The sequence below is a fragment of the Lutjanus erythropterus genome, chromosome 20 (genome assembly GCF_056507025.1).
Source record: "Lutjanus erythropterus isolate fLutEry1 chromosome 20, fLutEry1.hap2, whole genome shotgun sequence".
Taxonomy (NCBI): domain Eukaryota; kingdom Metazoa; phylum Chordata; class Actinopteri; order Lutjaniformes; family Lutjanidae; genus Lutjanus; species Lutjanus erythropterus.
The window spans coordinates 29,103,383-29,130,432 of NC_139336.1; positions in this window are offsets into that span (position 1 = coordinate 29,103,383).

The window sequence follows — 27,050 nt, forward strand, 5'->3', positions numbered from 1 at the left end:
GCCCTTCCAGTGGACAAAACATGATAAAGTGCCCTCTAGAGTGCCTCTCCAATGGAGAAAACACAATAAAGTGCCCTCTAAATTGCCCTTCCAGTGGACAAAACATGATAAAGTGCCCTCTGAAGTGTCCTTCCAGTAACGTAAATGTGATAAAGTGCCCTCTAAAGTGCCCCTGCTGTGCAAAAAACATGATAAAGTGTGATCTAGACTGAAAAACACATGATAAAGGGTCCTTCCCTTGGACAAAACTTTATAAACTGCATCATCACTTTATGACAGCTGGTGCCCTTCTTCTTTTTTTGTTTTGCCCCTGCCCCTCAGACAGCATGCGTCTGCCATTGTCGCATATGAAGGTCAAGTTTGGACTTGTTAAATGTAAACCTGAAAAAGAACTCCCTACACGTGAGCCAGTACACGTGAATCATCAATAATACAGAAGCGGGTTCCCTTTACACGCCCTTTCCTACGCGCCGAGGGAAGCCCTTTGTGTAGCCTTATTGATGTAAAGCATGTCGCTATGCATTTACACGCACAAAACAAGCGTGACACCATCGTCGTCACGTGGCGTGATGCCCAGTAATTCCAGATCCTCTCTCCTGCCACAGTGCCAAAAAGAAGACTCCCCACGCCTTGATCTGGTCTGAGTCAGCAGAGCGAGGATGGTGCCCTGCAGATTTAGCCCGTGTTTGTGTGAGCGGGGCAGAGCAGACATGGAAGAGGGGGGTTGGTTGGAGACAAAATTGAATACACAAGAAACGCAAGATCTGAGCTATGGTTTAGGCAACTTTAATGACATAGTATGTGAAAAGGTATTTAAGAGGTAATTACATAATCACAGAAAAGCATGGGGTTCAGTTCTATTGTATTCTACAGTACAATAGAAGAAGTGACTTAAACAGTCTTCCATGTTATTAAGAACAAAAATAATCTGCTTTGCTTTGCTTTGTCATGCTAAGCAGAAACAGTGGTGGAAGAAGTATTCAGAACTTTTACTTAAGTAAAAGTGCTAGTACCACACTGTAAAAATACTCCGCATTAGGTAAACGTTATGCATCCTCAGCCCTGTTTTCAGCTTTGTGTGCATTTCCACCTAATCCAACTAGTTTATTCACCTCCATAAGGAAGGATAATTTTCTTAACTTATCAGTTTTTTCAACAAATTGGTTAAATACCAAGCATTTTTTGAAAAGTCTGTGTTCAGTTTTGAGTAGTTTTGTAGCTTCTAACTGAATCTCTGTGACTTGAAGTTAGTTTCTCTCCTGTGTCCGTTTGTAATTTCTGTTTGTCTCTGCTTTATTTTACTGTTTCATGTTCGCTTTCAGTTGGAAAGGGGTCGTGTTAAGTTACTGCTGATGAAAACCCAACATTTCCTTTAAGTGGGTGTAAAGTCCACTGTGCTGGGTTGATGCACAAACTGAGTCCAGTCAAACAGCACACATGTATGAAAAAGGTGCACATGAAAATTACCACTGGAGGTGATGAAGCGTCATTGCCGTCATTTGACACAGGAGTAAATGCTGATCGTACCTTTTCCCACTGAAGACAAAAACCAGATGTTAGTTGGTGTTTGAGTGAGTTTTTTGTCCCCTGTAAAAGGGGGCTTGAGAATAAGTACGTAGCTGTCATGTGTGGGGACGGCTCGCAGCAAAAGATCACGTCGCTGAGGCCATCAGGGAGTTGGTGTGCAGAATAAATGAGACCGATGTGCTGCTATTCGCTGTGGTAGAATGTGAGAGATTCAAAAAGCAAGTGATAGTTCGGCACTTCGAGCCCAATTGTGTTATGTCTTCAAGAGCTACCGTGACTAAATGCATTGCAAAACACTTTGGGGAGAAGAAGTATGAGCTAAAAGACAAGCTAGCCAGGACAGACAGGCTAGCTCTGACCTAATGCTCTAATGTGGCGCCAAACTCAGAGACACTGTACACACACTTCAGCTTCTAGATGCCTCATGTATATCATATCATTTTGCCTTTTTCCTGAAATATTAACAGGTTTTCTACAATACTTGTTAATGGATATCAGGGATGCCCTCATTCTCATCCCATAAAGGAACCTTAATCCTTCAGTTTATCAGAAAAAACTTATCACCAGATTGCAAGATACGTGGTTTTCACTCGACAGGACGGGTATGAAGAGATGTAATCTGAAAAGTAACAAGTAACTAAAGGTATCAGACAAATCTAGTGCAGTAAAACGTAGAATACTTGCCTCTGAGGTTGGGCCTCAAATCTGTATTTAAGTACAGTACTTGGGTAAATGTACTTAGTTACATTACACCACTGAGCAGAAATATGAAATCATCACATCCGTCATCAAAATCCGACATTAAGTGAGATGAAATACAATCCATAGTTTCATAGTTTTGGCAGAAGAAGGAGGTTTTTATGCATCAGTGATGAAAAGCGTCGGAGCTGAATTTGATTCAACACTCCTGCTTAAATATCACACATAAATAGGACGCATTCAAATTTATTTGTCACATAACAAAGGACCTCGTCTCTGACATAAGAGCTTGGACCTCGCTTCACTTTTCTCCCTTCGTGGAGGTTGGAAACATTGACACTATCATAATTTTATTGCAGTATTTATTGCACCCGCTGAGACGTACACTACATGTCGCCTGTGTTTTAGGGGCCCAAATTTGTTACTCGGCTCGCTTTAAACAGCTGCTCAGCCTCTCATGGGCGACGCGGGGCTGATGTATTTCATGGGATGTTTCAAAGCATCATTTGGAGATATGAAATTTTATATCAGTCATTCTGGAATAGCTCATGGAAAATGACTTCTCAGGGTGTGTTATTGGGTTCATTGGTAATTTATGGACATATTGAGTGCATAACACTTCAGCTGTTCTCCGTGTTTATTGACAGATGTGTGGAAACTGTAGAGTTGATCAGTAAAGATGTGTGTTTACACAGTGAGACAGCATGCAAATCTGAAATGATCTGGACAGAAATGGCTAAAGAAAACATACTTTTACAAGCTGTAAGCAGCTGTAGAGTCAATATTCATTATTTCCTATTTTACAATGTGAGATTGGCCCAAATGCACTTCTAAGAAGTAATGACATTAAACCACCGTTGTTATTAAAGATACAGCTCATGTTTCTGAAACTTGCACACAGACTCTCCACTGCGGGCTCCGGTCTTGGAATAAGATAAGTCAGGCAGTGTGCCGACACCAGCTGCCATGGCAGGGGTGCTCTCCTGTCGCCTGAGTCCGGGGCCGTCTTTAAAATATCATTCACATAGCGAACTGAGGATTTACCTCCAGCTAGCTTACTGGCTAACTTAGCATGTTGTCATGCACAATGGTCCCGTTACATCACGGGCTGGTTGCCTTGCAATATCACAGCTAAAACCTGCTGGTACCACAGATGTATTGTATGAACTAGATACAGCACGCACAGAGGGCGCCAATTCAGTCCAAAGAGAGTGAGAGCAAACTCCAAAAAAGTTTCTAGTTTCTGGGTTTACAGCCGGTTGAATACGCACAGTAGTGTTTCCCCCTTTCCGTCCGCATCAAGCTCCCACCTGGACTTAACGCTGTAATGATGTCACAGATTTTTTATATAACTTTTTATGGCTGTAGCAAAGCTTTCAAATATAAAACCTCCATCGATCAGTAGAATGAGTCATAATGGAGCTCGTTTTCAGTTCGACATGTGCTGTCAGCTGTTTTACAGACGTCTTATTTTTAATGGTGGCTTGTGGGGGAAATGATTTTAGGGCCACCCGGGTATTTTTCGCTGCAATACTGTAAGCTGCCACTGGGAAAAACTAGAAGCATGGCAGAGCGGCAATGCTTAGATCCTTCTCAAACCTTTGGACAAAGCTAACCCTAGCTGCTAGCCTCTGCTTCCAGTCTTTATGCTAAGCTAAGCTAACCGTCTCCTGGCTATAACGTCACATTTCACTGCAAGAAAGCAAATAACTGTATTTTGCAAAATATTCTTCTGTTAACTTTAAGTTAACATTTAGTCATATTCTTTAAATGATTAATATAAATGATAAGCATGCTCTTGCACACCAGTGGTTTCAATTACTGAGAGAAATCATCTTTACTATATAGTGCACTGCATTTGTTGTCCATTTTATTTAAGCATCCACAATGTGGAAATTCACTCTTAATATTTAAATCCTCACATCACCAACTCTGTAATGATACAACCAGCTACATGATGTAAACATTTATGGAAATCTTTCCATCTATCCATCCATCCCATATGACGTGAACATGGCATTATGCAACGTAGCATATCTGCTCCATATCCCAGCATGCACTGGACAGAAGGCAGGGAAGGCGTCCAACACATTCACACTTCACCTCTAGGGAGAATGCTGAGCCAACATGATGCGATATTACCATGTTGTTTACTTACAATACCTGCATTGATGTGTGCGGTGACCTCTGACTGCCCTGATTCATGCTAGATAATTGTACATTTCTTGTTAATCCAGCCGTTCTGGTTGTGATTTGCAGTTAGTGGAGCTTCCTCAACCCATAGAGGAGCCTGTAATCTTACACAATGATCCAGAATCATGAAAAAGCCCAAACCCCGAGGCACATGGTCGTCTCTAAACAATTACATAAAGAAAACCAAGAAATTAACATCAGTTAAAATGGCAAGTGCTGCATTATTCAAGTAAGAGAAGTATTGTTTCATGTGGCTGTACAGACCAAACGTTTCTGACCTTCTAACAACTTCAAATTCAAGTACAGAGTAAAACTGTGTATACTTTCCTCGCCAAAAGCCAGACACACACTAATGCAATGCACTTTATTTCAAGTGCACCTATTTATCATTTATAAGAGGTATATAAATATTTAATAAATGGTTTTGTTTGCAAGCAGATAAAAACTATTTATCAGTGTATTTTTCAACATCTATAACTCCTCCTGTGGGCGCCCATAAGTGGAGGCTGGACTATAAACAGATAATGGATGACAATAGAGTACAACATGATGACACTTTCTATAAAGACCACATCTATAGGCTAAAACATCTACAACATTATGGATGTGACTTATAATGAATTATAAGTTTAAGTGCTTTATAGCTGCTCTCATAAACTAGAGGTTAACTGATGGGGTTTATAACACATTATGACTACTTATAGTGACCAACAAACACTGCAACAATCAACTACAGTACAGACTCCTATGCTATAATGGTCCATGCAGTGTTGAAAATGATCACTGTATGAAGTGAAGTGCATATTAAAGCATCTATAATAAAGCATCCTCCATCATAATGTATAATTGCTGATGATAAGTAAAGTGCAATGTGTTTTCATGCATTTAAAATAATCTATTTTGCATCTTTTTCTGACGAAGTTGAATATTTTACGTGGGTTTTATACCTTAAGGTTCCACCCCTAAAGCAGACAGATTTTACTTCTGATTCTCTCCAGTTTTACATAATAAACTCACTTACGATGCAGCATAGATTCTAGTCATAATATCTTATAAGCCCAATAACTCACCAAGAGCATTCATAAGACACTTGAACTTATTATACATTAAAAGTCACATATATTTGGCTGTTTTATGACTGTTGATATGGTGCAACAGAAAGCATTATGTGAGCTTGTGAGTGAAGTCATAAAGCATCATAATACACGATGAATGCTCCCGTAACCCACTATGGACGTATAGATGTGAACTTCACAGAGAGTGTTAGATAAACACAGCTGTAAAAATATAGGATTTATCTTCATAGCAGAAGATATACTTGCTAATACATCTATCTATGTTTAAGTGTGTTATAAACCACTTATTACATGGCTTGATGATGTTTCAGTTATCTGCTGTAAAGCTATAGTATAAATAACATAACAGCTGAGTATTTTATGAACAGCATCTGGGGAACATGAGCTTTAATTTTACCTGAATGTTAAAAAGCACAATATCAGACAGCTGAAAAAGGTGTTTTTTGTCAAGTTACAACATATGAGGGTAATAGTTATTTCAATGCTGTGCAAATGTTTGTGATGTACTGGAGTCCGGCCACATCCCTAACCTGATTTGTCATTTGGCTACATAGTTTTTGTTTTATATCATGTTGCTCGTCTGTAATGCATCCAACCGTCTGAGGTCAGAGCTGTTTGTTAGTCCGCAGAGGAAGAGAAAGAGAGAGAGAGAGATGATTGTGAACACGAGGAAAGAGAGAAGCAGATGCTCCCTCAGGAGGAGGGTTGAGCTGCCCACCTCCTCTCTCCCTCCGTTCCCCCCATTTTTAATTCTAAGAGCATATGGACACTAAAGAAAGACCACAGGACAGGACACACGCTGGAGAGGACAAACAAAGGGAAAGCAAACGGGGGGAGGGAAAACCAAGAGAAAGAGAAAAAGAGGCAAGGAGGAAGAAAGAGAGGAAAAAGTGGTAAAAACAGAGAGAAAGAGGTGTGAGAGGGACCGCATGTTTTAAATAAACATGTTTTTTTTTTTCTGAAATTAGAGCTGGAATGAGAGCGAACGATGGAAAATAGTGAGCATAGCATTGCGCACGAGGCAGCAGGCAGCTCGCCTGCTGAGGCAGGGTGCGGTGAGGATATCCTTGACTTAGTTTGCACCCTTTTCTGGCTTGAATCTAATCACTGTCACACTGCAGAGAACCTCCGAGGCTTATCAGTTTAATAAAACCACATGCTTTGATTGGGTGATTGGACATGCAGTTTACAATGACAGTTGTGCTTCACTGAGAGGTTTAAAAGCGTAGACGTCTAAATTCGTGGGAAAACTTTCTCGAGGAGATATCCTCAATTATTCTAGATTAAATTTGCTGTGCTATGAAACTGTTATTTTTTCCAGATAAATCAACTGTATTAAGACTGACGGCTTTTGTCTTTAGGTGATGTATTATGACATCAAGGAATCGACAACAGATGAATTACACAAACTAATTCTTGCAGTCCGCCCAACATGTGTTTGGCTCAGAGGTTTGACAAATTGGAAACAATATTTTTTGCACGTACTGTATAATCAGCGCCTGTGCAAGTCATCCCTCACACGCTGCGAGTAGCTTCCTAATCATTTCACGACATCCCTTCTGAGATGTCACCACGCTCATGGACGTGACATCGCAACACTCGCTGCAGCTGGAGACACTGTGCAGAGGTGCTGGATGGATTCATAAAAAATTATTTAATAAATCCAACGTTCTAACTGCCTGTAAAGCCACATAAATAAATGAGATATAGTGTGGATATGAGAAAGAATATGTCAATAACAGCCATGGGTGACAGTAACTAATTACAAATACTCAAATTATTGTAATTAAGTAGTTTTTTGGTGTACTTTTATGAGTAGATTTTCCAGTCTGTACTTTTGCTTGTTCTTCAGTATGGATTATGAAGCGTAATCTACTTAGTTACTTTAAAAATCATAGTTGAGTACACTTTGAATTAATGATATAATATCCAAACTTTTCGTCTGTAGTTTATTAGCCAATAAGGTGATCTTAATTGCAAACGGGCCAATGAAAACACAGACATACAGACGGAAAACAAAACAAAACGCTGCAGCAGCACGTTTGGAGTAAGGATGTTAATGATTAATCAGTAATTGATTAATTGCATTTAAGAATTTAAACAATTAAAGATGTATTCATGGACATTTAATCAATAGTCATGGCAATAATTTGTGCCTCATTTCTCTTATGGAGCCGTTTGTTGAATAAAGAAAATTAAACTTGAAATTGGAAAAAAATTATCAAACCTTCCCCTGAAAACATAAAAAAAATTAAAATAAGGAAAAAGAAAAATGCTATGTATCTTAAAAATCATTAATCATTAATTGATTTGTTTGTGTTTTCAACTACTGGTTAAGGAAAATTCACAAAATTTGCAAACCTACTTTGGAGAAGTGACGGTGACATCAACGGTTAAAAGACTCTGAGAAGTTTTAGCTACGGATACTTTTACTTTTACTTTAGAATATTTCTAACATCAGTGCTTTTACTTGTGATTGAGTATTAATTTAAGAATTTAACAATACTTGTACTTGAGTACAGATTTTCAGTACTATTTCCACCACTGATAACAGCTGGAGTTGTTGACAGAGATGCTCACAAGTCATTTTTTTGCAAGACAAAGTCTCAAGTCTCTTATAATTGTAATCAGCGTTCTATCATCTGTTCTGCTTAGAACATTGCATTCATATATCTCAGGAATTCAAAGCATGTACTGTATTATCATCACTCTGTTATCTGCTTGTAGATATCAGCACTGATTACTTTTTCAGTGTCTTTCTGTACTCAGGTAAGAAAATGCATTGGACAATAGTCTGAAAATTCATATCAGTGGTATTTGTTGTTTTATTCTGTGTTTATTCAGCACAACAAAGAGCAGAGTAAAGTAACAAAACAAATGTGCTGACAGGCAGAAGGGAGAGTGCACAGCTGAATCACCTGGTATGAATCACTCTGTGAAAACAAATCCCTCAGATAAAAGTGAATCTCTGTGACTAAGTGTGGCAAAAAAAACCACCCACTCCTTTTTCCAAAATATTCAGCAAACACTAATCTAGTCAAGTTAATCTATATTAGGTTCAAAGCAAGTAGCAGGCTGTTAGATAGCTGATGCTGATGTAACTTTAACAAAGTGTCTCACCTGTGCAGGTGCATTTTCAGGTTAGATTCTTTTTTCCAGCCTTGATTGAACTTATAAAATGACACGGTGTGTTGTTGCTGCAGCTTACTGTCATCTGTGACCACATGTACCAGATATGAGCAGACATTTCTTTAATTCTAATGCATCAAAATGTTCTCAAGTCCCATGTCTCGAGTCTTAGTTGTATTACAAGTCTTCTGACGGTGAGTTTTAAGTCTCAAGTCAGTGTGTGCGCGACTTAAGCGTGACTTAAGTCCAAGTCACAGACTCCATCTCTGATCTTTGATGGAGTTGGCTGTTTCCAGTCGCTGTTCCAAAGCTATGTAAACACACTCTGCACGACCTGCAGGCATGAAATTGTTATTGATACTCCTGACCGACTCTGGGCAAACACAAAACCTTATTTATCCAATGTTCCTTTCAATCCTAAATATCTCACTGCTATGCTTAATGAAATAACCATGGTCATAAAAAAATGACAGCACAATAGTCCACCACTGCGTTGTGTTTGATGTGAGGTCATTCTCTTGGTGTGATACGACAGTGTGTTGCCCTGATAGTCACCCTTGGTTTGCTTACCAAACTCTGCAGGAAGTGCGGAGTCATAAAATCCAGTTTAAGGTTTATTTAATTTTATCACAATAATCAATTAGGGTTTTATTACCTGGCAGGGGAATAAAAAGGAATATATATTTTGTTAGCACCAGGACGTAATGAAAAGCATATTACAGCTTGGAAGCATATGTTATGTTTGTTTTCCTCTGGCACTTTATAAAACTGTCGGTTGCTTCCTCTTTATCTCGCTCCGTCCATCTCTCTTTTCTGTACCCACACATACATTCTTCTAGCTGTGTGTTAAAGGAACATATTTTTCTTGTCAGCTTACTGTCAAGTGTTTGTCCAGCATGTATGTGTAGCAGTAAAGCAGATAACTGTGGGTAAACTGTAATTTATTCACCTTGTTTCCTCTCAAAACTCTCAGCCTCACTGAGCCTTCACTATGCTCCTGGTTTGCTTGTTTCCTTTGTCCTGTCACATGTTGCAATTCAGCAGTTTGCACATTATAGCATTTGAAATCACGGATAAAGGAATCCTCCTCCCAGTTCTGCATTAACTGCCGGCTTTTGGGTTTTTCCAGTGGAATAAATGTCCCTTACAGACTGTGCAACAGTGTGGAGACACTCGGTTTCTACATTTGTTGCAGCATCAGTCTGCTTTAAGACCACTTCAGCGAGATGGAAGTGCAGTTTTTTTTATCTCCGCAGGACACCCATAGTGATGTTACATTGATGAACGGATCAGTCTTTTTGCATGATTCTTTAAAAGGAATGAGTTAAGTCAATTTGCAAGCGGAAAATATTAAAAAAGCGGTAGCCAAAAGAGTCTTTCATGACTCAATGAAAGACACAAACCAGATTACTTAAAAGGGCAGATCTCATCGCTAGACAACCATGTCAAAAGCAAGTTACAAATCAAGACTCGAATGATCTGGATTCAATTTTAAGGCCCCCAAAACCTCAATCATCTCGATCAGCTTCTTACTATGAGCACAGCTACATGAACAGCAGTTAAAAGATTTGTTTTCTGAAGTGAGCAAAGATAGATAAAGATGATGTCACATACTTTGAAGCACCAATCAGGATTTTGCGATATTTGAATCAAAATGTCACGACAGTTGTTCGGTTGATTGTTTATATTACGAGGTCATGGTCATTTAAATCTGATCAAACCACACACACACACACACACACACACACACACACACACACACACACACACACACACACACACACGGTCCTTATGAAGCAGATTAGAGTCTTCGACTGTTAAACTAAACCACAGCAAATGTTGTTTTTCAGACTCTCTTTATTGTCAACCCATCCATATACGAGCAAGCACTCGGGGTGAAATACTGTTTCCCGGGGGCATACGGTGCAGCAGACAAACACTAGAAAGTGCAAGACATAAATATGCCACATAAAACATAAATATGCAACAGTAAACGTAAATTTGCAACATAAAAATGGATATAAACTGAGCAAATCTGTGCTTAGCATAATATAAATAGTTGCCAGAGACAAAGGATGTTGTGCAAAATCAATCAATCAATCAATCAATCAGGTAAATCGAAACAACGCCTTCAGGGGCTTTAAAGGCCCTAAAAACATATTTTCTCATTCAGCTTCTAACTGCGAACACACAATTTTTCTTGCCAGCGTTTGAACAGTTTTGGTTATTTTACTTGAGAGATTTTTATCTGACCCAGCGGCTCACTGCCAAATCCCTCACCTATGATCACGAGCTGTGGGTAGTGATCGAAAAAGTGAGATTGCGGGTACGAGCGGCTGAAATGAGTTTCCATCGTAGGGTGGCTGAGCTCAGCCTTAGAGGGTGAGGAGCTCGGACAACAGCCAGCAAAAGTGAAGTGGTTTGGAAATCTGATTAAGATGCCTCCTGGGTGCCTCCCTTTGGAGATTCTATGGGTAAGTCCAACCGGGAAGAGACCCAGGGGCAGATCCAGAACTTGCTGGAGGGATTACATATGTCATCTGGCCTGGGAACGCCTCGGGATCCCCCCCCCCCACCCCAAGGAGGATCTGGAAAATGCTGCTGAGGAGAGGGATGTCTGGAATACTCTGCTCAGCCTGCTGCCACCGGGACCCGACCCCAGATCAGCGAAAGGAAATGAATGGATAGATTTCTATCTGCGTTGTTTTGTTGTCCTCACTGTGGGCGGGACAAACAAAAATACAACCAATCCCATTGGACGCAACCACAGCCACACAGTCCTGATTCACTTTTAACTGTAAATCTTTTAATATTTAATATCTAAAGATGATTGTTTCTGAATTAACTTACGTGTTACATAGATATTTAATGCTAGAGAGAAAAAAACAAGTCCTATATGTGTCTGTGAAGGTGAAAGGACTTTCTCAATCACAACTTTTGTAGTTGCTCATTACAGCACCCCAGATGTTGCCTCATGTGGCACTGATGAGCTCATTTCACTGGCCAAACGACAAATCAAACTCCTTTTCACTCATAACAGTATCTCAAGCTATTGCCTCGGGTCAGCGTGAGTATTATTCGTCAGATGAGACTTTTTAACCTTTGACCTTGGCGAGAAATACCATAGGAGGAGCATGCATTCATTTCACAAGAGGTACGGCTCCTCTGAGCTGCCTCAAGGTGACGCATCGAGCCAAGAATGTGCTGATTTCAGATGTGGCGAATGGCAACCATGATGATTGTCAAATCGTTACAGTGTTGTTATTGAAACCACGTTTCACTCAGCAGGAGAGACTCGATCCGTTTTTTGAGAAGGCCAGCGAGCCACAGCAAAAGTAACAGCAAATAATTAGTAGATCTGAGGGCTGATTTAAAAGCTTGTGATGAGTCAGATCAACACTTGGATCAGGCGACAGTGGCATGTGATCACAGAATGATTGATTCCTCTGATGAAGAGCTCTGCAATTTCAGCTTTTAATCAGGTTTTTTTTTGGAGCGGACCGCCGCATTTTACACCGTAAATCTTTTATTCAGCGCGGGATATGATGTTCTCTGGAATTCGGTTTCCTGTTGAAACGCTGACGCTGGTCTGACACAACTTCTGAGAATCTGCAATGAAGTAAATACTTGCTCGCAACAAATACTTTGCTACTTCAAAATCTAAATCAGCTTTAATCCTTGAAGCAAACAATGGAGGATTAAGCAATATAAACACAATGACAGTGCACATCAAAATAATACAGCATCAAAACAACGCGAGTGTGAACCCCTCTGAGACTTTATACTGGCTTATAATTACATTTCTGCTCCCTGGAATTTGGTATTTTGCCATGATTAATAGTGGGACTTTGTTAAATTCCTGTAGTTGCATGGAAAAAAGAGAATTGTTGAACCAACTTTAATCACGCCATTACTATTATTATTTTTTAACAAAAGCAAACAAAATGGGTTAAATGGGTTACACACACGCACACACACACAGAGGAACGAATTCAGAGTTTTTTCCAATCAACTGTGTTAATCTAACTTGTGAACTTGATTTGAAAAAAATAATCAAATTGCGTGTTACTGATTGTAGCAGTTTTTTTTAAAGCTTTAAAGTTTTTTCAGCGTGGTTTTAAACTAAAAAAACATAATTGTCTGCAAGTTTGTCTCAGATAAGTTAGATTAACAAGATTTCTCTGAAATGTCTTTGAAAAAAAACAGCATTAGCTTGAAAAACAAAAACCCTCCAGTGTGTTTACTTTTTGCATGAATTTTGGGTTGAATCATCTGCAAATGTTGCTTCAAGTTCGTTGTGTTTTTACTGGTGATTGTTGCTCCGCTTATAGATTCATCAATCTGCTTTTTCTCCCGAGAGTTTGCAGTTAGTCATATAGTTTATGAGACGCTAGCTGGTTTCTCTGGTGCATCAGTACCATCCAGTTGTGTGCATCTAACCTCACTACCACACTAAGTAATCATCTCAAACTCATAATATAAAAAAAGAAAGAAGAAGAAAACAAATTGGAGGAGAAAATCTAGCAGTTACACAGTTCCTATGCAGCCAAGCTCAAAGAAGAATGAAAGTTGAGAAAGCTAAATTCCAACTTAACAGTATCATCAATAAAAAGACACAATTCATCCTGTAAAGATTACACTGCAGCCATTTTAAACAAACTGACAGATTTGTTCTGATTGGATCTCTTCCCAACTAGTCCCTCCCACACATTTTTGTCCCATTTGTATTTGTTGACTAAAGCGTCACCAGATTTCATCACAGTTCTTGTCCTCATAAATGATTTTTTATGTGGTTATTGTCCAGTTTTGGCGAGCAAAGAACATTTGTTGACGAAAACAATGGCAAAAATAATTAACACTGCTCCTGAGAATGAAACGAATACTCGCTCCCAGCGAATACTCAGCTACTTCAAGAACTAAATCAGCCTTAATCCTTAAAGCACATTGACAATGGAGGAATTGGGCAACATGAAACAGCAATGACGCTGCACATTAAGACAACTGCGAACCCCTCTGAGACTTTATATTGGCTTATAATCATATTTGTGCTCTCTGGAGTTTGGTATTTAACCAGGATTAATGGCAGGAGTTTGTCAAATTCCTGTGGTTAAAGCCCTCAGAGAAAATCATTGTTTGCAAAGGCTAATTCATTTAGCGAGTAAGAGACATTACAGCTATTGTCGTGTAACTGGTCGAGATGAAGCGGATTGCTCTGAAATTATTGCAACTTATTAGGAATCAGGAATGTTCCCCTCGAAAGGCAATAAATCATTTTCACAATCTTATTGGACAACTTATTTTATAAAAGTCATAATGAATCTTTGTTATATCAACATTGTTGCAGCGTTTCAAAGGATTCCTCGGGGAAACGGTCTGACTGGCCACCATCAATCTTTCTGTGTCGAGGGGGAGAAATTGGAGGTGGTTAGCACATTATATCATTATAGTAATCATAACGTCTCTGAGGCAGAGTGTTTGTGGGTAAACTCGGTGATCCTATAAAAGTGTTTTCAATAGCAAACCTAAACATAATGTGAGATAATGCTGACTGAAGTATTACACAATCTATAATGTTCTGCTACTATTAATTCTGCCATAATTACTGTTATATCTTTCAGCACATTTGCCACCACAGCTAACTGCTGCGGCCCATCTTATCCATGTCAGTAAGTACATTTGGAAGCCAACTTCCATAGTATCTTGAATTTGTACACGTTTATACATGTACAAGTGGTTGTGAGTGTGTGTGTACGTGTGTCGTCTGTGTGGCAGACTAATGAAATGGTCCTGATCTCATTGTGAGCGTCTGCCATCAGCATGTGAAATGTGTGTTTGCTCAGGCATTGAGCCGCTTTTCTTCCCTGGCCTGAATCCACTGAATCATCCTCCACTTAATGCTATTCTGATTTTTTTTCCTTTTTGTTGTTTTTGTCGCTGCATTTTCCGGACAGATAGCATCAAAAGATTGTCCCAGAAATGCAGGAGGAAAAGTGCAACAACAAAGCAATATATTAGAGAATCACACTGACATTTTGTGCAAGGTTTTTGTTTAACTGTTGCACTATCATCAATCATCAATTACAGCAGCATTTATCATCAGTGTGTTGCGATTCTTTACACAGCAGCCAAACAGACTCATTGTTTCTCTTCTGCTCTGTTTCTTGTGTTTTACATTTGGCCCAAAATGAACTTATAGCCTCATTAAGTTCACAAAATGCGCATATTCACCCTGTTCAGTGCATTGCCAATTCTTAATGTCTCTGTACATTCTGAACATACCTGGGTAAATTCAGATTCCTGTGTCAGTGCTAATCTTTTTCTGGCTCACTAACTGTGAACACCAAGAAGAAATTACAGCTTCCACTCCTCACGAGGTGGTATTCAGGTTTTCTTTAAGAATAAATAGACAAGAGTCTCATGTCCTGTTACATAAGGTTGCACATTTGCATGTTAGCATGCTCACACTGATAATGCTAACATGTTGATAATTAGCAAGCATAATGTTCATCATGTTTAATGTATTAGTTCAGCATATTAGCATACTGACATTTGTTAATTAGCACTAAACCCAAAGGATATTTGGTCATAAAACAAACAAACCAAATAGTCTGACTCACTGGATGTAGACTGGTTATAAGCCTGTCAGTGGCCAGCATCCACTGCCTGCAGTTTTAAAGTCAACATCACTGAAGAAAAAAACATCTTAGCTGGCAACCTGCATAGTGGCAAGTTAGCACCTGGTTGCTAATGGTATGAATGTGAACAAGCTAGCAGTTGTTACCTATTCTTTTGCAGGGATTTAACGCCAGGGCTCGCCTCTTCACATGCAAATCTTCAACCAAAACAAGTTCCCCGGCACTATTTTGCAAGGGCACTGTCTCTGCATCCTGGGCTTAGCGCCGCACAAAAAGATTTTGATTCGTTTAAAGAATGCCAGAGTGTTTAGTTTTTTTCCCACCTATGGTAGAACGATCGTGTGTGGAGCCAGACCTTTCTCCAGCGCTGACGCAGCACTGACGAGGACTAAGTGAAACTTTAACCTGCTGCAACACGCAAAGTGACGGGATAATTTGCTACAATTTATCCTGAGATTTGTACCAAATCTCATGACAAGCCACGTAACAATTGTTGAGACATTTCACTGAAAACCACAATGTCTGACTGCAATCTCTGCACAATCACAGTACAGTTCTTGAATGTCACCTGCTGGTCAGTGTTGAACAGATTTGGAAATTTTCTGCCAAATTAGGCTGTTTTTGGTCGAATTGTGCGGGGTGAAATGAACAGATGGAACAAATGTGACAAATGGACGTCACTTTTTTTTTCTTTATTTATTTTTATACTGCATAGAAAAGTTGTGATGAACAACACTGTTGCTGCTGTTTATGAATTAAATTGATGCTGTGTATTATAGATTATATTTAGGCACTTTTTAAATAAATTTGGGCAGATTTTGAGTAACTATTGGGCAGGAAAACATCAAATCATACATGAGTCTGTACCAAAGTTTGTGCCAATCCCTCCAATAGATGTTAAGATATTTTGCAGGATAAGTGAAAACTTTTACCAGCTGGTGGCGCTACGAGAAAATCCAGGGGGTCACCAAAGTCACTACACTGTCGTCTGTAGAATAAGACCGTCTGTATAACATTTCATGGCAATCCATCCAACAGTTGTTGAGTTATTTTAGTCCGGACCAAAGCGGTGGACCAACTGGCTGAGAGAAAAAACAACAACATTAAAACCAACAAACCAACATCCATAAACCCACGCAGCTAAAAACAAAGTTCATGAAACCAAAGCAATGTCTCTCTCTTTTTTCTTTTTTTTTTCTAAGCGAGGACCACAAACAGTGCAATATTTTCAAATAAAGATAAAGTTTTAGTATAAAGTGTTAATAATGTTTGTTTGGATTCTAGATCATTAAAAATAATATAGCTTTTTATTATTTTCAGCTGTATAGTATAATAAAATGAAAAAACAAAACATTTGTTTCAATATGTTGTCATCGTAGGGTAATTGGGGACACACATTTTTAACAAAGTGAAGTTGGCCGTTCGCTCTTTCCTAACTAGTGTATGTACTGCACTAATGATATGCATATGATCCAACAAAGTCAAACTCTTAAATTCAGATTGCATGTTGTCAACATAAATCATGTGGAGATTAACCTTCCAAAGAGTAGATTATGCTTAAGAACAGGATCATGGTTTGGCATGTGCAGCAGTTTGGTTCAGATTATGGTTAAAACTAAAGTTAGGGTATGGTTTTTTTAATGGTTAAGTAAGAAATGTGTTTCCTGAAAAGTGAAACGTCACTCACAGTAGAAAACTCCTCGGTATGAGCTGGGAAATAAACCCAGGTCACCGGAGTTTAAGGCCACATCCACCCAAACCCGACCACAACACCCTCCACTTTCCACCGCGTTAGTTCACTGTGAAAACCGCCGGCTGTTTCCTTCACATAATCCTCATGTGGTGGGAAAAACGCCTCACTTTTTCATGAATATATTTGCATTTTAAAACCTTTCATGCTCGTGAACATTTTGGCAGAGCGTTGATGGATATGAGCTGTTTAAATGAATGCCTGAAGACTTATCAAGAGTTTAATCGATGATGAAAATTTAACTATCTCTCGTTGCAAAATTAAACCCCAACTTTTCTCCACATCTCTCTGTTCCAAACAGCACTGACAGAGCTCCTAATTAGAGCCAGATACAAGCTGCCAAATTCCTCTCAATGGTTTACTGAGCGCTGATGTCAGAGATGCAGCGGAGGTGAAAGTTGAAGCCAATGATTCAGTTTGCCTGTTAAAGTTAACAGGATAATATGGCTTTAACTCTTCCCCCTTATTTGTTTCTGACAGTCTGCTGTACTTTGTATAGAGTTTAAAAAGTCAGTGTAAATCCACATAGCTGCTCATTCATTAAGATTCATCGTTTTGACCAGAAACTTAATAAAAATCCAATTAACATTCAGCCTTTTAGTGTTTAAACACTTCTATCCCAACTGGAATCAATCAAGTTGAAACAATCACATGTTCTGTGACTTGCTGGTTTTACATTGTGGAGTCGCCAAGACTTTTACAACGTGTTCCTTCAATTTAAATACCGCATTTCTATACTTGGGCGTAGATCCCAAGACACAGCTTCTCAAAAAACATGAAGTTGTCCCCTCCATAAATTATGAATTAAATATATAAACAAAATAAATGATGCAATTGACCCTTCTTAAACTTGGTAGCTCGGTCAACTTACTCTTTTTACTGTAAAATCAAGATATAGGGACACATCTTAAGTAAGCTTATGTTAAATTGTCAGTGGCCAGCTAGCTAATGTTAGCAAAACTCTAGCTAACTAGCTGGCTAACAGTTACTGTAGATTAGCTAAATAGTTAGGCAGAATTTTCCTAACATTTTCTAATTTAAGATGTGCATATATGTTGCTTTTGCAGATCCCCCAGCAATGTTTTTTAGTCATCTACAAAATCTGGTTTTCTTTTCAACATAGGTGAGCCTAGCACGTAGCATATTTTATTTATTTATTTATTTTTAAAGAGAAAAGGAGAAAGTTGACTGAGGTGCCAGGCTTGCTCAATTGTCATTGGCACACAGAGCAAAAAGAGGCGGGACTTAGGAAGGGTCAATTGAAAAGATGTATTTCATAGTTGCTGTTGCAGAGCAGGCTTATGTTATTTTTGTGTCGACAGGATGACCACTCGCGAAAAGAGCAAACAAACAAACAACAACAACAAAAAAAATAGTGGCATCATGCTTAAAAGCTGCTCTGTTGCATTTTGCATGTAAGAAACCCAGTTTACCTTTTTTTTTTGCTTCCCCAAAGAGAAACTGTGGAACCAAGCCAGTCAATACAGGTATGTCTGTGGTGAACGCTTGATCACAGGTTACTTAATGATGATTACTGAGTAAACAGCATGTGTGCCGATTATGCCTGTAGATTGAAGCGAACTGGAAAAGAGTCTCAGATATGATGTAACTAAAGTTTTTACTGTGAAAAAATATGTCTCTAATGTAAAACTCTTATTTTTAGAATGGGGTTTGGTTTAGGATGTCTACTTGAAAGAATTTTAGAAGCTGAGGGAATTTTAATGTCTGTAATTCAAAAAAATCTTCCAATAATGAATCTTGTAAACAGCATGAAGTGACACAGGAAATGAAGCTAAAACCTGTCTGTTGTAGTCTGTTTACCACCTCTCTCCCTGTGGCCATTTTATCAGCATCTTTAAATATGTTTTTATGGTTTGTTTGTAATGACATCTAACATAACAGATGCTGAGCTTGAAGCTTCTATGCGCCTGGTGACATAAAATACTGCAAGATCACAGCAAAAGATAGACAAAGTTACACAACTTTAACTCATTAGGCCTTCGTACAAATACAGGATTGTATTAACGTTCATCAGAGTTCTGCCGGTGTCGTCTTTTGGCCACACGTGGTTTAGATTTTGAAGAGGTCAGAGGTCATCATACATCTTAATAAGCCAATAATAAGTATCAGCATGAACTTTCACCTCCATCGTCTTCAGCCTATCGCTCAGGACGCAGGGATTGAATCTCATAACTGTTTTTCATTAAATTATCTGCCATTGATGTTCGTTTGCACATTTGCGCCATCATCATTCTGCCTGAAGTCTGTTATCTTTACTAATCCCAAATGCATCCCTTTAACTGTCTCTCCTTCTTCAACAGAACCTACATTAAAGTTTTATAAACAACGCTGAGGAAATATCAACCAGGAGGATTTCATTTGTTCTTTTGCTGGATTTCTGTGAAGAGATCCACAATAGAGGCTCACAGTAAATATACATGGACAGTATGATGAACTTGTGAGACCGAGTCCACGCCAGACGGAAAGGACGGAGCAAACATGACACCCTCAGGAGACACAAGTCCCACAGACCCCCCAGACATCTGTGTGTATAGCAAATGTGATTAGGGGTCAATTAGGGGGAGGAACATTTTGACACATGTCTTATATTTGGAGTGAGAAGAATGAGATATCAGCGGTGGAGGATGGTGGAGATTGTATGGTTGATATTTAATACACTGCTGATGTTAAAGAGTACACAAGGTACTGAGGTGCATTTAAGTTTGTGGTAAATCTTAGTGTCACATTCAAGCTTTGATTGCATTATTTTTATGAATGGCCTGGCTTTATGTGTAAATTGCTATCGCAGGTTTTTGCAAGTTAAAATGATTGATTTCGCCAATGGAGTCTGGTTGAGCAAGAGAAATGAAATGTGATGGCAAGGTAAAGAAGTGAAAATATTCAAAATATAGTTTACACTTATACTGATCATGATTTTTTAGATGGGCTTTTTTTTTAAGTCTGTGTAAAGCAATAATAAATATGTGTTCTGAGTTTGTCACACTGCAGAAAAATTTGAATGATCAAAAAAATTGCCATTGCCATGAGATAGTTCACTGGTGGTGGATGAAGGAAAGGACCGGTTTACTTAAAATAACTGGTCTTCTCATCACTTGCACTGATGCTAATCTGCTCTACTATTTATACAGTGTTACATGGTTCAAGTGCGTCATTGAGCCATGATTTCAGGCCCACCCAAAAAATCCTCAGCAAGGAAATGGTGATAAACAGTCTTTTCAAATATTTTCAGCAGTTATTTTCTAACACTTATTGTATAATGTGTTTAGAAACAGCACAATAACACAAACATTTTGCTGCTGTTGCTGTCCACAGCAGTGCGTTGCTTAGCTCCCATGCTGGCACTGCTCACACAGCCCCATTTCAAATAATCTGAACTACCCCTTTAATGCATTAAAGGTTTTTCAGTCAGCTTTTCACATTCTTATTATCTGGAGAAAAGCTATGTCGGAACAACTGTGCTTTTGATCCATTGCAGGACCAGGCTTTCATTTTCTGTGGGACTTAATCCACAACATAGCACATTGCGGTGAGAAAGTACACTTACAAGACTGACGTGACCTCACATTTCTACATGCGTACATAAAGTCAGTAATATGTCGAGGTTTCCTACGTCACTGGATAGCTCTGTGAAACCACTTAAGCGGAGCTGGAAGTCTTGTTTTGGTAAACACTCCTCTAGAAACCACCCCGATCAGAATGTGGCTCAGCGGCTGCTGCCAGAATTAATATGCGGTTAATGACATGGTTTGGCAAGCTGCCCCGTGCTATTGATCCAGTGTGGATTCTTCCAGTCCACTTTATTACCCTAATGTAAAACATTCATCACTGATGATTTCTGCTGTCCAACTCAGCTGGATACTGTACGGTTTATGCAGTATTTTCCCTCTGGCAGCTTCAGGGTTCTCTCGCAGAAACAGCATATTTGAGATCATCAGATTTACATACTTTTGTCCTCTACACCCTTAAGTGGGTTAAAGGCCACTGACTAAGAGCCTGCCATGAATGCTGCTTGAGATATATGCAGTGAGTAACAGATTACATGTAACACCGTGTAATAAGAATACAAAAAAAGGTAACTGTATTCTGTTATAGTTACAGAAACAAAGACAGTGCAGTAACAGTTCTGCCCTCAGCTGTAAAAATGTTGTCATTATCCACAGACTCAACATCTGATTTAAAGAAACATTTACAGGAAAGACCAACGGCTAATGTTGGCCACACTCCTAACATTGGCCACACAGACCAACTACTTACATTAGCTACACAGAAATCCAGTTAGCTAGCTAAACTACCAACACTACTACTACTACTACTACTACTACAAACACTAGCTGAAAAATATTTTGGGACTGTAGGTGGTGATGCTAGTGACCAGGATGGTGTAAGGGTAAAAACACAAGCTTAAGACTAAGTTTATGTCAGTTTAGCTAAAGGTTTTGTGTGAAATGTTACTAGCTACTTCACAAAATACATTTAAATGTGCATAATTACAGCTATTAATCTAAATGTGCATTCATACATTTGTCAGAAAGCAGCAGAACAGTTCAGAATATGTGTCTGGCCAAAACTTATTTTTCTTTAGTGAATGTGAACTTCACATGACAGCATCTGGAGGCGATCTATGCAGAGGGGCAGCATGTTAGAACTAATGCCTGACAGCTATAGCGGGACGAAGAGAGGGTCCCTAAAAGCAGCATGGGCTGATCCAAGTGAAGCAATTAATCCAGGCGTAGAGAGTTGGGATGCTGTCACAAGCTTTGAGGTTTCGGGCTCATCCATCCGTCTCTCTCTGTCTGTCTGTCTGTCTGTCTCTCACTGTCTGTCTCTCCGTCCCTGGGATGGGCTCCAGGTGTGTTGTAACTCTGCGGTTGTTTCCAGGGTATACACACTCGCTGCACAGGCGCCAGAGAGCTGCGGTTCCTCACGATAAGTTTTCATCAACAGTTGGTTTGGATTCACGAGTGACAAACTGATAGAGTAACACAGTCTAAGTTAAGTGTCATTATTAAGGCAGTTTTGGCTCATACCAAGCTCATTAGTTTGACCGAGTCCAGCCGTGTGGAATAGCCAGTGAACTCTTTTTTTTTAAAAATTCTGGTCACCGAATGACAGTTGGAAGATTTGATCCAACAGTGCTCTCATTAGCAGAAAAAAGCTTTAACTTTTGACAAGATTGCTGCACTCGTGACAGTTTGTTAATAAAAAATCAAATATAGAGAAAAGAGAGCTCTCCACATGTAAACATAGATTGCAGTGCAGTTGCAGTTAGTAGCAATTTATAACAAAATTAAATGCTTATTGTACTAAACGATAAAGAAATATTCAATTAAATGAATAACAAGTCTCTATTTGATCATGTGATGATACAATACGATTTAAGGTTGTTTAGCTGACTAATTCATTCGACTGTTATTCCTGTAGCTCTGAATACTGACTGGAGCACCAAGTTCATGACTAAGAATATTCCTCAGCAAATGCATCTTCAGTAGGAACACATGTCGCTCGAGGCTGAGTGCAACAGACAACATATGGAAGTCAGAAAGTATTGAGTGACAGCACACACTGTTGCTTTTCGTCTTCTCAAGGGATCTGTTGACAATAACAAAAATATAGACTATCGCCAACCTTCTGTAAGTCTTTTTATAATGTTCCATACTTTTTTCTTTGAAACTCTAATAAAGCACAGTTCTTCACAGTGAAAATGACTGCATTTATCACAGAATATCTTTGTTTAAGATTATTTTAGGGAAGAAAGGTGAGAGAGAGAGATGGGATGACGTGTAGCAAAGGCCACAGTCTAGAATTGAACCCAGGCTACTGTGATTAGGACTCAGCCTTTCTACAACTCCAATAAAGTTGGGATTCTGTGTAAAATGTAAATAAAAACAGAAGGCAACAATTTGCAAATCATTTTCAACCCAAATGAAATTAAATGCAGTACAGAGACAAGATATTTAATGTTCACTCATACTGAATTTAATGCCTGCAACATGTTCCAAAAAAGTTGCGACAGGAGCATGTTTACCGCCGTGACAACACTCAGTGAGCGTTTGGGAACTGAGGACGTTAATTGTTGAAATTTTGAAAGTGAAATTCTTTCTAATTCTTGCTTGATGCATGACTTCAGTTGCTTAACAGTTCAGTCATATTTTGTGCTTCACAATGCACCACATATTTTCAACAGGAGACGGGTCTGGACTGCAGGCAGGTCAGTTTGGTACCTAAAATGTTTTACTATGAAGCAACACTGTTGTAATGTGCAGAATGTGTTTTGGCATTGTCTTACTGAAATAAGCAGGAATGTCTCTGAAAAAGACATTGTCCAGACAGCCTCACATGTCGCTCCAAACCTGCATGTACCTTTCAGAATTAATGGGGCAGGAGACAGTTACCCATGATGCCATGGGCACTAACACATAACCATACCATCACAGACACCAACTTTTGAACTTTGCACTGGTTCTGGATGGTCCTTTTCCTCTATAGTCTGGAGGAAACGACATCCATCCATGATTTGGATTTGGATTTGATGATCGAGTCTTAACTTGCATTTGTAGATGCAGTGACAAACTATGTACAACAACAGTTTTCCCAAGTGTTCCTAGGTCCATGTAGTGATATCTTATAGAATCATGTTGGTTTCTAATGCAGTGCTGCCTGAGGTATCACAGGTCAAGAGCAGTCAGTGTTGGTTTTTGGCCTTACCCCTACATGACTTTGGATTTTTTTTGGATGCCCGAATTCATTGCAACTGCATGCATGCTGAGAAATGCTCTTGAACTGTTGGACTATTTGCTCACAGTTTTTATTACAAAGTGGTGAACCTCACACCATCTGTGCTTGTGACTGACTGAACCTTTGGAAGACGTCCCTTTAATACCCAATCATGATGCTATCACATGTTACCAATAAACCTATTTACCTTTTAAATGTCCCACACAGGAGTTTTTTGAGACTTCCTCAACTTTCCCTGTCTATTGTTGCCCCAGTCCCAACTTTTTTTGAAACATGTTGTAGGAATCAAATTCAGAATGAGTGTATTTTTATTTTTACAAATAACAATAAAGTTGATCAGTTTGAACATTAGGCTAAATATCTTGTCTTCACTATCTACTATACTCAATTGAAAATAGGTCAAAAAGTATTTGCAAATCATTGCATTCGGTTTTTTATTTATCTGTTCAATTTATGCCCCAACTTTTTTAGGAATTGGGGTTGCACATGGGCTGCACGCTCTACGAAGTGAGCTAACAGGGCACCCCCATCACAGGATATCTAAAGATAAATGCCTAAACTCACCTTTTATTTCCTCCCCTTGTGTCCTGTTTTTGTATCCTCCAGCCTATTTTCCTAAATTCACCTATCCAATCCTTTTTGCACCTGTCATCACATTTTTGCACCACATTTCCTGTCTTGCCACACCGCGTGACGCCTCACCTCACCTTACTGTGCGATTCTCTGTCCTGTCCCACCCCGTCCCATCCCATCCCGTCCCATCCTGTCTTGTCACGCCTCGCCTTTCCCTGTCACCCCACCCCATCCTGTCCTGTCCAGGACCTTCCATGCCATCTTATTTCTTTCTTTGGGCTATTGCCTCTCTTCTCATGTCTTTTCTCCCTTTTTCCTCTGATCCCAATCTCTCCCTTGCCTCCCATTCCTCTCTCCTTTTCCTCTTTAATAAGTGCTGTCACTGTAATATTGACCTTGCGGTTGAAATATTGACAAACACGATGCGAATCTGCCCAGAAAGCACTTTATAAACAGGACGAAGTAGCCAAAGAAAGCCAAGCTCCGTCTGGCTCAGATTGTTTGAATTAGAGCAATTGCGTCTTTAGCCTCCCCTCTGCTCCCTCTGCACACACACACACACACACACACACACACACACACACACACACACACACACACACACACACACACACACACACACACTGACATGTGCAAAGGGTGAAGGAATTGTTACAATCCAGCTGCCTCCCATCTCAGGCTTGTCCACCACTGCCAAGGGATGATGATGCTGATGATGAAGTTGCACTGGACAGCATGCCAACATTGGTCCCATGATGACATCACAGACTGATGTCATGCAGACGGGTGTGGTGATTGGACAGGCAGCTGAGAGGGGTTATGTGTATTTGTGTGTGTGTGTGTGTGTGCATATGTTAGGGCAGGGTGAAAGTATGCAGTGTCCTCTGGGGTTTTCTGCAGTCAGTCAGAATTTTGGACGGACACTCACGATTGCGTTTTTGTACTGAAAGAGGAAAAGATTGAGGAAGAGAAATAGATGGAGGAGGTGGAAAGAAAAAAAATCTGGAAGGAAAAGGATAAAAATGTAGAAAAAGAGTATAGAAAGGTGGAAACAGGAGACAAAAGAGAGCGAGAGCAGAGGTGTGGACAGAAGTGGTGTGACTTGGACGCAAATTTGATTACTTTAAACTTGACAAAATCAAAAAAGACTTGGACTGTGACAGCAATGACTCGTTACTTCACTTGGACTTCAGCCTCCTGACTTGAAAATACTTGATACCGTCCCCTAAGACCAAAGGTAAAAAAGTTATTTTAAATGTTATTGTTATTCATTCCCAACAAGTTCATGCTTAATTCCCCACAATCCGTGATGGCCTTGTTTTGAACCAATCCAATCAAGTTGCAGGAGAGAACCATGATGAACAAATGTTAGGTTACTGAGCTCCAGTTGGACAAAATAACACCAAAGATAATTTAGTTCCTTTACAAAAACAGTGATCAATGACAGATGAACTGTAGTATGTAAAACGTGAGTCAAAAATCACAGATGGAGATGCAACAGCTTCCAGCTTAATTTGGCATTAGAAGTTGCACAAAGAACAGTAAGTTAAACAAAGCTAATATTAACACACTAAGTAAACTAATGCTTCGTTAATGTTAGCTTAGCAGCTAAGTAACTTTGGAAATCAATGAGTCTTGAAACTTACTGTAAAATTATGACTTGTTTAGGACTCAAAAATCAAAGTTTAGGACTTGAAACTTGACTTGGGACTTGCCTGTTTTGCCTTGGGGTTTGGGACATCGTACCAGGATGTTTAAACGATGTTGCTGGGGAACTGTAATAGCACCATATATACCATGTCTTAGGTTAGCTAATGTTTGCAAAATGTCTAATCAAACATCTGATAGCTAATGATAAAGCTGATGTTAAAATGCTTGCTAACAATCTGCATCAATCATTAGCTAGCAAGTTACATATAATAGTGAATGTTAGCAAAACACTTGAAAATTAGCTAGTTGGTTTGCTAGCATTTTGCTTAGCTAACTTAGGATGTGACTACATATGACTCGATTCACAGGTTTTCTTTTCAACATAGAGCCTAGTAAGTACATGCTCAACTGCTATTGGAGCACAGACCAAAAAGGGGCGGGACTTAGGGACAGTCAATTCAACCTGAGGGGAACATGAACCTGCCTGACAAATTTCGTTACAATCCAGTCAGTGGTTTAGTGGAGACATTTCACTCAAAACCACAGATGTTAACCTCATGGTGGCATTAGAAGAAGAGGCAGGAGATCACTAAAGTAATTAGGTTTCATCCCCTGGAGAGCATGAATGTCTGCACCAAATTTTGTCTAATCCATCCTGTAGACACTGAGATATTTTGCAGGATACGTGAAAAAAGTTTGACCTGCTGGTGGCGCTACATGAAAACCCAGAAGGTCACAAAAGGCAGCAGGGTTCATTCTCTGAGGGCCATAAATGTCTCCACCAAAATTCATGGAAATCCATTGTATATTTGTTTATTTTGGACAGACCAACCCATGGACTGACTGACATTACCATGAAGCTGTTAGCAGGCTAAAAATAGAAAGAAATAGAACATGAAATAGAAACAGAACACTACTGTGATCCCTCTGTTGCAATTAGTGACAGTAATTATAGTGTCAGTGAAAGTGTGTCTGTCATGCTGTTAGGTATGCAGGTCACCGGAAACCTTTGAACAAGCTGCAGTCAATGATTCAGCTCAAAGGGGATCCGGAGCACTACGT